This window comes from Centruroides sculpturatus, unplaced genomic scaffold (assembly GCF_000671375.1).
Source record: "Centruroides sculpturatus isolate CEXI.00-Female unplaced genomic scaffold, Cexi_2.0 scaffold156, whole genome shotgun sequence".
Classification (NCBI taxonomy): Eukaryota; Metazoa; Arthropoda; class Arachnida; order Scorpiones; family Buthidae; genus Centruroides; species Centruroides sculpturatus.
Genome location: NW_019384398.1, coordinates 274,596 through 288,998, shown reverse-complemented (window position 1 = coordinate 288,998; position 14,403 = coordinate 274,596). Strand labels below are relative to the sequence as shown.

The window sequence follows — 14,403 nt, the reverse complement described above, 5'->3', positions numbered from 1 at the left end:
GGAGTTTTTTTAAAGCTGGTTTGAAAATACACATTAATCTGTTAGGTAATTTTTTCGTTTGTTTTGATAGAACCTCCTCTTTGAAAATCAAATTTTTTTTTTATCTTTTTTTATATTGAACTATATGATTGATAACCATTGCTTTTCGATTTGATAATAAGGCGATTAGGATACTGTTACAATGTGTCAGAATGGCCGAGTGGTCTAAGGCGCCAGACTTAAGATCTGGTCCTCGTATGAGGGCGTGGGTTCGAACCCCACTTCTGACATGTTGTTTTTGCTGGAGTAAACATTTACCGGGGTTCAACCTTATCGTTCCATTGCATCCGAGATGATGTACAGTACTGTACGTTCGTAGTCTTGAACAGATTAATCCTCTGAGAACGAATGGTTTTCTGCATATATTTAACATATTTGTAAATTTTGTATATATTTTTCTGTAAATTACTTTGTTAATCTCGTCCATTTTGGAATGAGGTTAACAACACCAATAAAATAAAGACAGTTCGAGTGAGGACCCGAAAGTGAACGGACGTGTTTTTATTGTCTCCAATATTCTTGTCTCGCTCACCCTACACTCAACCCCAGGACTACGACTGCAAAATAATACGATATATATATATTTTGCATAATTTTAAATACTAAATTTACTCGGTTTAAAATATACTGCCAAAGCATCGTTTAATTAACTTTCAATTTAAAAATTACTCGTACTTGTGTATATAGCCGGTGATTCGGGTTCGTGTCCAGAAAGGGAGGAATCAAATGTTAAAGTTTGGCATATTTCGAATAAAGTTTTTCATTATTTGAATCGTGTACGCTCACAGAGAGGTTGCGGCCGAGGTTTACAACGCGAAAACGTGTACGTCGGACGTTCAGTGCCGCCTTCCCGTGAGTCTAGAAGTTTGACAATGGCGTTTGGAACGTCGAGCATAATTCCACTGACGTTAATTTCTTGTATCTTCAAGATACTTTAGGAGAAGTTGTTAGAAATATAATTGAATTGCCCGAAAACTGTGAGGTAAATTATTATTATTATTTAAAGCCAAACTATTTATATTTATATGCTCAATTTATAATGCACTAAATATAATTATTCTAAATATCACTTATGGTAGCTTATATGAATTTCAATAATTTGTAGTATTACACTGAAGAGGGGATTAGCATTTATATAAGCCTGAAATGCATATGTAAAAGCAATAAAAGTAGTGTCTAACCTGAAAGCTGTAATGATAGTCTACAGAACTTAGTTTTCGGATTAAAGCCACATACATTCATAATTATAATTTGATATTAATTAATAAAACTAAATTTACACTTTTAGATAAATATTCCTTCAATATGAGCTATAATACAGGATTAAATATCAATAAAATAACAAGTTATAAATGTTTGAATGTAAAACAACACATCATTATTCATTCAGAAAGTAATGTTAACTATGTGATTTGATACTTTAAACAGAAAAATTGACTCATGGAATCATTTTTCTACAAGAATTCACCATACAAACACAAAAATGCCATGTGTACTATATTTGATATGTATAATTCCAGTTGCAGAATCTATCTTGCATAAAAATAGTCTGGTTGTAGCTAACAAGCTTTGTGGTAGGAAAAGTAGTATTTATAATATTATATTATATTGCAAAAGTTTTCATTATTAATGGAAACAAACTATGTACATCAGAACTGCATTAGCTCATTAGTAGAAAAATGGCAAACTAAGATTATAATTGGCAACATTTTATTTTCTTGATTATTTTCTATATTTGTTTTCAATATTTTAAGCAGTTCAAGTGTTATGTAATACATGTATGTTGAACCCAACATTTTAACTTTGTAGTCAGATATGGCACTATCATGATATAGTGGAGAATAAACTTGGGAAATTTTTTTTTAAAGAATTTTCCCACGTGTTTTTGTTTTGGAAAAAGTTTTTTAAACAGTTACCTCTAGTATGGAAAAAATTCTTTCTTTATTGTCATATAATTCCTTATGTGAATTTTTTTGGCTAAAATATTTTTATATCATAGTATAATTGAAAATTATCAAACTTCCTTTCTGGTCCTCTTAACCTCCTGTTGGAATGCCAGGAAAGTCAAAGATTCTTTGCCAGCTTTTTATCACGATGTTGATAATTACAATAAAAAGTAAAAATTCCATTTTCTAATACTAACTTTAACAATTCTGTATGAGCTGTATGAATCTTAAAGAATATAAATGTTATAATCACTACAATTCTACCAAAAATTTCTAAGTAAAATGCATTTTCATCACTAACAATCTCTTGATGCACTTTTTAATAAAATGATAACATAAAATACTTTGTTTTTATTAATTTCTCATGAAATGCAGAGAATTATGTATGAATATGAACTTATTACTGTAAAGTTTCATATAAATATTACAGTATCTCTCTAAATAAGAGTAGAGCCAATATGCTGGATCTTGAATGTGTATCACTCTATTACCATAGCTAAGTAACAAAGCTATAGCAGCAGAAAGTAATAAAATAGAGAATGAAAACTAAAAGTTTAAGTATCACTTCATATGGCATTATGTGACTGTTTTTTGTAATCTCAAATATCCTGCAAAAATATCAGAAATTTCAGATAATAATAATAGAACATATTCTAATATATCTTTTGTATACAAGACAATATATTACATTCAACTTTTTTGTAATGAACACGGAACTATTTTTCTTCATATATGTTGATCGGTGCTTCTCAAACATTTTGGCTGGCAGTGGTATAACATTAAAAAAATTTCTGCATACTTCATGTATAAAATTTTATATATATTAAACTATAAATTCCAATAACAACTGCTACCCTATAGGCCTAACCTAATTATTAATTTACCATGATGTAATAAGCTTTGTACAAATTGGTTTTGTTTTATTTTTAAAATATACTTTCTTAACATCACATTTTTTTTAATACTCTTTCCGCCCTGTGGATACAAAGAGGGCCTCTTATAGCAGGCCCATTATGGTTTTGACCAGGCCAACAATGGTGCGACCGGGTGGTGAAGGACGGGGCCGACATATCCGAACGGACAACCTCCCGAAAAATTCCTGGGGATTCCTTGACATGTCCGGATTTGATCCTGGGTCCCCCAGAGCAGTAGGCTGCCACGTTAACTGCTCGGCCATTGGGCCATCTTTCTTGAATAATTAATCCATAAAACTCTTTATAACCTAACAATTTAGAATTTCATGTAATTGAAACAGCATATCAAATGAACGTTTAAGAAATGGCTTAAATATAAAAAAACACACAAAGAAATCAAATTGAAACTTACATGATTCAGATTTCATATTTTAATTCATAATTACCTGTACAAAGATTTACACACTATCAATTCCAAAAATAAACANACCAATAAAAACAATAATTTTTCTTAAATTTCACATTATCTCCAATACCATTTTGTTATCTATCATAATGTTGTCATCCATCACAAAGATCAATAAAACTTTTACCTATCAATAAAAAATTAAAATAAAACTTTTAAATTTGATTATTACTTATAGTAAAAATAAAATATTAATATGTCTACATTTAAATTATCTAATTCCAAAATTAATCATAACTAATATTACAAGAAGAGTTCAAAAATTACAACAGATCTACACAAGCGTCCCAATTTCTAATATACCATTTTTTAATGATCAAATATTTGGCAATTACATTCCCTTAAAACCCTTTCCATGAAATTTTTCAATCAATAATTCAATACAAATCTAGAATTTATCATTTGTATATGATCTTTATACTTTATTTACCTGTAGTAAAGAAATAAATTTTGGCAACATTAAATTTTTACTTTATAACTTCATTCAACTTCTGAAATAATGAAAGAAGTTAAGGCTGTGTACACATTAGGCGTTGCATTAAACGCGCGTTAGCAATGTACACACCGCGCGTTTAGCTCGGCGTTCAAAGACCGTTCTCACTGGCTCGGATTGGAAATGGACGTGAAAGTAATTGCTTGTGTGTGGCTCCTCTATTGTTGCTATAAAGGACGATGGCAGAGGCAAAGAGAATTTTGGGTGCACCCAATATTATGAGATAGACTGATGCATGGAATGTTTGTGACGTTGTATCCAAAACTAAGACAATATGAATCCAAGTTTTTTAATTATTTTAGAATGTCTATAAAATCATTTGACAATGGCTGGTCTATTTTAGATTTCATCGATAAATAGATCAGTATCGAAATGATCGTTCTCCATTTCGCCCAATGAGCGTCCACTCTTCCCAAAAGCGCGCAATCGAATGTACAACAACATGGCAACACATGTATCTCAAAGCGGGCAGCTGACGCCCACAAAACGCGTGTTCTAACCAAAATCTATCAACGCGCATTTGAGTGTGTATATCTCTTGGTTCTTTAAAACGTGTTTCAAAATGCCTAATGTGTACACAGCCTAAAGGTAATAGTAAATATAATAGAGAATAATGCACTATGTTTTTGAATCTATAACTTCATTATCATGCAATTTTTAATATAATTACTTCTAAATGTCAAATCACAATAAATGGTATATTTAGATGATCCCTTGGTGTAAAATTGAAATTATTTTTAAAATTACGAAAACATTTTTCTGCACTGTAATTACAAAATATTACAGTAGAGCATCAATTATCCGAATCAATTGGGGACTGGAATTGTTCGGAAACTCGATTTTTCGGATAACCGATTATGTATGAAAAAATATATTAACCTATCCCATGTTGAAATTTGTTCAAATCCTGGAACGTCCTTAAGTACCTTCTCATGGTCGTGCCAGTGCTGCCATGAACTTGTTCAAATATTAAATTTATAATAAAGATGTTTTTCTACTCAGAAATCTCTATTAGATTTAACTTAGTTCATTTGTTGTTTTATGTTTTGGTTTTAAATTTCGTTAAAAATCAATGAATTATGTAGCAAACAAGAATTTCTACTACCTATTTAGTAAAATTAAACTTAAAACAGTTGCTTATAATCGTAATTTCAAGTGTAAATAAAGATTTATTTTATTTTTGATTTACAAAAATCATTATTTAAATTTTATCATTTTAAAGTTTAGTACATCAACACTATCTTTAAAAATTTGCTTCTAGAATATCAGAATAAGAATACTAAAAAAAAAATCTGTTTTAACTAATAAATTAAATGTAGAACTAGCTGAAGAAATATACAGTATTTAGACATATTTCACTACACTGGTTTAATCTAAAACTTTTAAATATTATTACTAAAATTAATGTTTCTTCTAAAATCAGAATTTAAACTTGCCATTCTCTTAAAAAATTGTTCTTCTTGAACTGCTCCTTTCTTCCCCATGCTTCCTCCAGCTTCTCTGTAATGAATACATTTATTATATATTTCATTTATGACTGTTGCAGTTACTATATTAATTTAATTTGAAAGCTTTCAATGTTAATATTTCTTCCATTATTATAATGTTAGTATTAAATTTAAAAAATTATTTATATAAATATTTGATTTGTTGTTCTCAAACATATCCAGTGATTGGAGCCAACTTTATAGATGTGTGCAAGAGGCCACCACCAGGATATAAAACAATGTCTTACAAAGCCAGGATAATTTAACCTTGAGCTACACTGGTTATAGCGACGTCAGGTGGTTGGATGGCTCTGTACGGCCCTAATTAGTACCACCGCCGGCACATCAGATAGCGGTTAATGTGTTAAACTACTGAATAATTTTATTTCAGCTATCATTAAGCCAAATTTCATTAAAATCCATATATATAACTTCTTACATAGATCAAGTTTTCAGCCCTTATTAAACGTTTTTCATATTGTTACCACCATTTAAATGTTAGGAGACTGAATTGTATCTAACAAGACTTTAAAATGAAACGCAGTGAATTCACTTTCATCATTTTTGGACCACCAATAAAAACAATAATTTTTCTTAAATTTCACATTATCTCCAATACCATTTTGTTATCTATCATAATGTTGTCATCCATCACAAAGATCAATAAAACTTTTACCTTGTTAAGTAAAATTTTTAATGTGTTACAACCATTACTATTATTGTGAATTTAANAAACACACAATCTGTATACAGTTCGTACTATCGAACATACGAACTTGCCACCCGCTGTTCAGATGAAGAAAGGAAGCTGGAAGAACTCAAACCGCGTTACTCATGCTAGAGATGCATACAACGGCTCGTCTGTGGATCGTGGTGTAAATTTTAAAGATTATTTTAACACAAATTATATCGTCTTAAGTGGACCGACTGGCAAACAATCCGAGAAGTTTACAACGGAGAATCGCGTAATTTTGGACAAAATAAGCGAAAATCTAATCGAGGAAAAAGATTTGGTGAAAGAACAAATTGATTCACGCCATCGAAACAAATATTCTGTCTCCAAGAATAATAAACAGAATTGTTCAGTAAGAAGAAAAAATACAGACATTACAATAGACGAAGTCGAGAATTTTACTTCTAGAAGAAATTTTTGTGGCGAAAAAGAAAAGTTTACTCATTTCGTGGAACTCGTAGACACGGATGACATTTCGGAGTAGAAGCGCACATAACCGAAGACAAAATTCATTTATAAATAATTCTTAAATACATTAATTTCGTGTTAATTTGGTACATTAAATTTGGTAAATACATTATTATAGCCTAATTAGTTANACCAATAAAAACAATAATTTTTCTTAAATTTCACATTATCTCCAATACCATTTTGTTATCTATCATAATGTTGTCATCCATCACAAAGATCAATAAAACTTTTACCTTGTTAAGTAAAATTTTTAATGTGTTACAACCATTATTATTATTGTGAATTTAATAATAATAAAAAAAAAACAACTTTAATAATATAAAATTAATACTTTAACAGAAAGTACCATTTATGAGCTAAATTTACAGGCACTGTTAATATCTATCTATCTATCTTAAAACATTTAAAATTGATCAAAATATTCAAGGAACATTTTTTGCAAGTCAATCAAATTATCTCACGTGTCGCTTGCTGAATTTATTTTCACAAATTTATTCACTATTCAAATATATTTTTTGTTCATCGGTACTAATTGTTTCAGCCGTAAATTTTCTTTTAAATGCCTACAGTTTCCAACTTCTGTTATATAATAGTTTTTCAATTTCTGTGTCTCACTTTCAACATTGATAAAAGATTGAAAACTTTTATCTGATGTGTATATTAGGCAAAATGAACACTATGCAGAATATAAAGATAGACACAGACCCATTGACTCTATTAGTTATAGTTTTAGTCATAAATATCTTAAAAGAAAATTCTTCTTCCATGTTTTAAAAGAAAATTATTAACATTTTATTTTAAGATCTTTTGTGAAAATTGATAATTTATGCTTGCTAGCAATTTTTGCTCTCTAATTGAAAATGTTTCTATAGCAAAGGAAAACATTTGTAATAGATTACTGAACTTGTAGTGTTGACAAATTCCTCTTTGATAAAGTTAAGGTTGTATGTAACTTTTCAAAACTTTAGAAAAGATTATACAAAATATTAGCGAGGTTAAGGCCAAAGTTTTAAACACAAAAACGTGTACATCGGACGTTCAGTGCCGCTTTCCTGTAAGCCTAGAAGTTTGACAATGGTGTTTGGAACATCGAGCATGATTCTACTGACTATCCAAACACCATTGTCAAACTTCTAGGCTTGAATGTCTGACGTACACGTTTTCACATTTAAAACTTCGGCCTCAACCTTGCTATTTATAAATTATATTTGTATCCTTACCCTAAGGGTTTTCTGTTATCCATAATATGTGTTATAGACAGTTTAATTCAAACTGAATTATGAATTTAGGGTATCATTACTATAAAAATAAAAAGTAAGTAAAATTATTATTAATTGTTAATATGGGTTGATCATATTAGTTTACCATCTTCCAGCCACACACAATGAGAAAATGGGAAATCACTTTATACTTCAAAAATAATTATTCGTATCTACCTTTGAAAAGTTTCATGTGCTCCTCCAACTATCTCATAATTGTTTCCTTTGATAAGTTGCTATTTTTTGAAAGCTGGCATATCTCATTAATTGTTTATATGAGATATTTTAATTAAATATATCATGAAAACATTTACATTAATAACTACAATAGTCGTTCAATGTTTATATAATTGATATTTAAACTTACCTAACTGTTCCTCCAGTTCCTCCTCCCTAAAATGTATAAAAATTATTAGTTTTTGTAATGCGTAAAAATGTTTGAATAATTCTTAAAATACAATAAACAATACTCATTATAAATTCAATATAAAGTTTGTTTACTTTTAGAATATTACCGTCAATAAGTTTTATCAACAATTTAATTCTTTGTGTTGTTATATTTTATAAAAATCTATTATATAAAGTACAAAATATTCAATTTAATACACAATTAGAAATTTTCATTGTTTTCATTTTTCAAATTTAAAGCTATTTGAAGAATAAGCTTTATTAATCATTAAAAATTATTTAATTTTGAAGAGTAGAAAACAATATTAGCATATTTTCACATCCAAATTACTACATAATCACATTTTAATTTGAAATTATGAAATCATAATGACTGTAGATATCTTTAAAATGTGATAATAAATTTAAAATTTTCCTCAAATACAATGAAGGAATTTATAATAGTTTTCATAATAAGAGAATAGATTATATAAAGTATAATTGTATTTCCTACATTTTCTCAAGTAATTTTTCATATCATGTTTATGTATATATACCAGTACGATATAAAAAATTATATATAATATAATATACACAGTGGTACCTTGACTTATGAGTGTCCCAACTTACGGATTTTTTTTGGATACGAGCTATCTCTCGGCAAAATTTTTTGCTTTGAGTCGGGAGCTAAAATTCGGGTTACGAGCCAGCTTCTGATACCCTACCACTAGCTGGCACAGCAAACCATAGATTAAGTAAAAGAAGATGGAAAACTGCCATAATTTTGTCATTTTCATTACTTTTCCAATCTCTGATGGGCTAGCTTATAGAAAAACACATGATCGAGTGATGTACGCATTAGTTCACTTCCATGTTGTATGTGGTGCCACCATATCTCATTTCTCAAATTTTCTGTCTTCTTTCTTTATCTAGGCAGCGAACACTGCAATTATAGTCATTTTAAACCAGTTTATTGCAGTACATTCTATTGTGTTTTTATACAATATTCGTTATTTATAAGTACATTCTTCTTATTTAAAAACATGTAACAAAAAAATTTGCAGTGTTTTGGAGGGTCCAGAATGGATTAACAGCATTTCAATTCGTTTCAATGGAATAATTGATTTGATATAAAAGCAATTTGAGTTCCATCACAGAACAAATTAAACTCGTAAGTCAAGGTACTATTGTATACGATATGATACATATATGTGTCATATGTATGTTATATAAAAATAAATGTATTTCAAAGTCTACAATTAAAAAAAAAACAAAAATGTAATTTACATTGTTTTTTTTATGCATAATGAATAATTTATATTTGTTTAAATTTATTTAAATTTCCATCATTCACTTTAGATCAATCTGATACAAATATTCATAAAACCAGCAAATAACAAGAAAAAAGGAAAATTTACGAACGTTTTCATCTATGTGAAACAGACATCCTCAGGTATAAACGATATCTTTATAAATAAAGAAATAACTAGAAAAAAACGATATCTTTATAAATAAAGATATTGTTTTTTTCTAGTTATTTACTGGTGTTGGTTTTATGAGTGATATATTTACACAAACCAGTTGTTGAGATGTATTGAATCCGATACACCATGCAAATTTTGAATTGTCATTTCTTAATGGAAAATTACAATCATGCCAACTTCTCAGTAGCTTCATTTCTCTCATGCCTGATGGTCGCTTTAATTCTTAAAACTTAAAAAACCTTCAAAATACATGGCAATATCTTTTTTGATTTTGATATATTGTGCTTGTTCTGTCTATATACTGAAAATTTAAAATATCATCTGGTTTTAGCACTCAACTACTTTTTTTAGAAATAAAATCCTGTAAAACAAATTTTATTATTTAGAAATTAGTATCATCTTATAAGCAATACAAGCCAATCTCAATCAGAGAAATGAATGCAAAACAAATAAAAAAAAAGTAAAGGACTGAAATGTAGTCCTAAATAAAAAGCTACTAAACCAATGTGAGTGCAAAAAAAAAGGTGAAAAAAACAATTTGTTTATCACACACAGAAGTCTATTGTACAACATGCAGCGTTAATGTAATGAAGAACAATGAATGGTGAATAAACACTGAAAAATCTTTGCATAATACAAAAAATACAGATAAATCATTTTTATACTTGTAGTTTTTACTTTTTCATTAAAAAGTATAATAAAATATATATAAGTTTGTGGAAGATTAATTTGTTACTATGTAATTTGAATAATGATTTAAAACTAAATAATACTTCTAATGTCTTGTGAAAATTCAATAACTCAGAAAAATTAATTTTTCCAAGTTATTGTTATTAAAACAAATATACAGTATATAAAAACATGAATTAAATGTTTATAACATCAAAACAAAACTTGCCTTTCCAGATCCAGATCCTAATTCATCTCCATGACTAAAGGCAACCTGACTAAAATTTAAAAAATTATTATTATTCATTAACATGACTACATCAAATGTACACACAAGTGGATGCAAAATGCAAATAAGAACAAAGCTTTAAAGTCCAACAAGGATGTAAAAATATATGTTTTCAAATACCGGTATATGATTTAAGTATCGATTCTTTTTCCTTATCCCTCACACATCACACTATTTTACAATTTAACTCCTTACTTAAATGATTTAAACTTACCGCTATTCAAAATTCAGTTAAGATAAATATTTTAAAATGCTAAAACCAAAATTTACTATTTTGAAATCTTTTTTTGTAAATGAATTATTACAGCAAATTTTCAAATTAATTAAAACAAAAAAATCTCTGTTTTTAAAAGGATTACATATTGTATATTGCTTTGTATATTATTAATAAAATTTAACTTTTGAAATAAGATGCGCACTCGTAAGCTTTGCCTAGGGTGCAAAATAACCCTGCACTGACACTGTATAGAGGTACAGTTCCCTTCACTTTTTTTCTCCTATGGGTATGGTCTACAGCTCTGATAAGGTTCAACCATCTCATTCAGAGGTATAATTGTACTAGGCCAGGGGTTGCCAAAGTGGTCGATATAACATTAATGGAGGGGTCAATTATCAAGCTTAAGCTAAAGATAAGAGAGAGCTATGGATCAAGCTTATTCCTCTCACTGATTGTCAGTTACAAAAATTATTATTAATAAATATACAATAAATGAAAAAAAATGCAAAATTAAAAGAAATGTATTAAAGCAGTAAGTACAGGTAACCCCCTATAACACGGGAGTTACATTCCAAAAAATTGCCGTGTTATGCGAATCCGTGTTATACGAAACAAAGAACTAGTGTGAAAAGAGGGATTAGGTTCCAAAAATTAAAAAACATGCCATTAAATCCTTATTTAAATCGGATTTATTATTCATTTTTTTCATAGATAAAATACTTATTTATTATTTAAGTAAATATTTTACCAGAGAATTATTCATCCCATATGATGATCTTAGCATGATCATCATCAACTGGTAAGTTTTTGGGTGCGTTCGTTAATAGCAGTCGCTCTGCAACGGGAGTGCACTGCTGTTTGTAGTCATTTAGGAACTACGGCGAAAGAAAGATGGCGGTGCCCGCACTATCGATAGTATCACAACGGAGGAATCTATAATTCTAAAATGAGCTTTTAGAGGCAAAAGAAGGGTCCCAATTGTAAAATTTAACCATTAAATGGATTATTTGTTGAAAGAGCATTCAAAGTAACCATGAAAACAATTAGAATGCTCGCACGGAGTTACGCAGAGGTTTAAAAGAATGCACCTTTATTACATTTCATGTTGTACGAAGGTTTTACCCAATTCCCAAACTGTGTTAGAGTGAACCCGTGCTATAAAAGCCCCATGTTATATGGGGATGTTCCCAATCCTCGAACCATGTTAGAGTGAATCTGTGCTATAGAAGTACCGTGTTATACGGGGGTTACCTGTACTTTGTTTTGCTTGTAACACAAACTTTTTGGTGGTGGTTGATGCGAGGTTTTAAAAAATTATAGGGGGTCCAAAATCAAAAAAGTTTGCCAATTAGGCTGTGTGTCCCATTTGCCCCATGCTTATATACATATAAACATGGGGTGTAACCATATAAAGCATGGGAAGTGTAACCATGTCTGCAATATAAGCATACATAATATACATTTATATTGCAGACAAATCTTTAAAGGTCCACACGTTCAGCAAAGAAATCTTTTAAAGAATGCAAAGACACAGATATTAATTATAACAATTATTCATTTTCACTTAAATGTAATACACTAATTCATTTAAAATAAATATTTATACCATAACTAATATTTTAAAATATTAATTTATACATATATTTAACTAGTAATTAGCACCAAATGATCACGTGGAAAGTTGTTGTTTATAGCTACATGTTAAAAAAAAATGTCGTAACTGTTGATTTCGTAATCCATATTTTTTATTAATTCATTTAAAATAATAATGAGAATCCTATAAAAAAAATTACGTAAGAAGATAACAAATGTTAGAACTTACCTTCTGAGTAAACAGAAAATGTTGGGAGAGGTTCTAAATCGTCTAACCATGACGGCCGCCATTTTCTAAAAGAAAGAATACGGCGAAGTGTTGCCAGATTGTCTAGGTTAAAATTCTTTAAATAAATTTTACATAATTATACCGAGAATGCTATGAATTTTCTTACTAATTATAAACATTAAAATTTATTTTAGATTTATTAATATAAAATTTCTAATTATAAATTTTTTATTGTTTGTTTTTTGACACTTTCCGCCCTATGGAGTGCTTTCTTTCCAGATGCATCGTAGGCCCGTAATGAGACGGTATGGGGTACGTTCGGGTAGTTTTTTTAACTCTTTCCGCCCTGTGGGCACTAAGAGGGCCTCTTTTTTGCAAGCCCATTATGGGTTCGGCCAGGCCCACAATGGGGCTGACGGGTGGTGAGGGACGGGACCCGATATATCTGAACGGACCACCCCCCCAAAAAATTCCTGGGGATTTTTTCGACCCGTTTGGACTCGAACACGGGTCCCCCAGAACAGTGGGCTGCCACCTTGACCGCTCGGCCATCCGGCCGCTGCGTTCGGGTAGTACCGTCCACTTCTTCTTCTTCTTCTTCTTTAATCCCGTTTATATGTAGATTCTAGCCTGAACGCCTTTTCTCCGAAATACCGCCCACGAAATATTCCCGGGAAGTGATTCGCTCGGATTCGATTCCGGGTTTCCCAGAGCGACTTAACCTCCTCCTCGCCCATACGGCCTTACACATGTTATACTGTATTTAAAAAGAAAACGGGTGAATTATTTTCGTTTTATTGTATCAATATATAACTTTCTTTGCAGCAGTCTATTGATAGTCCTTTTTAAGATTTTGTCTTCTTAGTAGAAAGAAAGTCATCGGGTTTGTTCCGAGTGCATCTCTAAGCTAAGCTCTTCTTGTGAAAGCATGAAAGTGTTTCCATATTGCTACAATAGTCTTTCCATTACAAAAAAAGGAGCCAATGTTCGTTAGACCAGTGTTCCGCAATCTTTTTCTATTTGCGGCACATCGTGACTCAACACGGCACACCAAAATGTTATTACCCCAAAATACGTATGATATGATATTACATAATGTAAATGAATCATAAAAAATAGTAATATAGACACAAAGTTTCGTAAATGATTGTATTGTTGCGATTTCAATAATGCGAACAATGTTAGTATTTCCTAACAATATTTACGAAAGTGAATAATTCTTAAAGTGATTTCAAGTCGGAATCGTCGATATAAACGACGAGTAGAAGCGATATATTAATGGCGATTTTACCGTTATTTATTTTAATGTATGCTCCTGTGGGGCAGAACTCCAGGATAAGTCTAAAAGAGAAACCCATGATTGAAGCAAACTCGTTGATCCTCGGTTCTTCAATTGAGAAACGGGTTGCTTACGACGAAGATTTAAACAGTGTGATGTCTTCACCACAGTTTAAAAAATACAGTGGTGTGATTATTCCTCAAAGTAAGTCAAAAATTGAAGGATTGGACTGGCTCGTCAGACCGACCCGATTTCCGAAACAATTACAAAGCAAAGAATTAGAAATGGACACAGATAAAGATCATGAAGAATTTGAAGGAAATCAAGATTTAACTAAACAGATAACTGTAAAAAATTCAAGAAGTGAACTTCCGAAGTTATCTTCATTTATAGAAAATTACAAAAAATACAAAAAGTCATATTTTATGAGAAAATACGCAAATAAAGA

At 30.1% G+C, this 14,403-nt stretch overlaps 1 long non-coding RNA gene and 1 other non-coding gene across 2 annotated transcripts; one reads left to right on the top strand and one right to left on the bottom strand.

Annotated features, from left to right (window-relative positions):
- Positions 1–185: 185 nt before the first annotated feature.
- On the top strand, positions 186–269 carry Trnal-uaa. Its single transcript has one exon. It is a non-coding gene; the product is annotated as a tRNA-Leu (tRNA).
- A 5,024-nt stretch (positions 270–5,293) lies between these two features.
- On the bottom strand, positions 5,294–8,205 carry LOC111618527. The gene is made up of 2 exons (XR_002755588.1): positions 8,176–8,205; positions 5,294–5,358 (listed from the first exon to the last, which is right to left on the bottom strand). It is a non-coding gene; the product is annotated as an uncharacterized LOC111618527 (long non-coding RNA).
- Between the last annotated feature and the right edge of the window lie 6,198 nt (positions 8,206–14,403).